Below are 907 nucleotides of genomic sequence, written 5' to 3' on the forward strand. Positions count from 1 at the left end.
CAGTCACTGTACAGATATCTCGCTGAATGAGAGGGACTTAGAGACTCTAGTCAGTGTACAGATATCTCCCTGAGGTAGAGTACACTGAGATAAACCATTTATTGTACAGTTATCTCCCTGAGAGGCAGAGAGACTGAGAGCCACCAGTCAATGCACAGATATCTCCGTGAGAGCAAGTGGAATTCGAGTCACCAGTTACTGAACAGATATCTCCCTGAGGGAGATGAACTGTGAAACACCAGTCAGTGCATAGCTATCTTATTGAGGGAGAGTGACTGAAAGACTCCAGAGAGTGTACAGATATCTCTCTGAAAGAATGAGAGACTGACAGACATCAGTCAGAGGACAGATATTTCCCTGAGGGAGAGGGACTGAGAGACACGAGTCAGTGTACAGATATCTCCCTGAGGGAGAGGGGACTGAGAGACACTAGTCAGTGTACAGACATATCCCTGAGGGAGAGGGACTGAGAGACACCAGTCAGTGTACAGATATCACCCTGAGAGGGAGGTACTAAGAGACACCTGTCAGTTTACAGATATCTCGCTGCGGGAGTCGGACAAAGAGACAACAGTCAGTGTACAGATATCTCCCTGAGGGAGAGTTACTGAGTGACACCATTCAGCGTACAGATTTGTCCTGAGGAAGAGGGACTGTGAGACAACAGTCTGTTTACAATTATCTCCCTGAGGGATAGGGACTGAGAGCCAAAATTCAGTGTACAGATATCTCCATGAGAGTGAGGATTTGAGAGACACCAGTCAGTAACAGATATCACCCTCAGAGGCAAGGAATGAGAGACACCAGTCATTGTACAGATATCTCCCTGAGAGATTGGGGACTTCGCGACACCAGTCAGTATACAGACATAAATATGAGGGAGAGGGACTGATAGACAGCAGTCAGT

This window comes from Pristiophorus japonicus, unplaced genomic scaffold (genome assembly GCF_044704955.1).
Source record: "Pristiophorus japonicus isolate sPriJap1 unplaced genomic scaffold, sPriJap1.hap1 HAP1_SCAFFOLD_585, whole genome shotgun sequence".
NCBI classification, from domain to species: Eukaryota; Metazoa; Chordata; class Chondrichthyes; family Pristiophoridae; genus Pristiophorus; species Pristiophorus japonicus.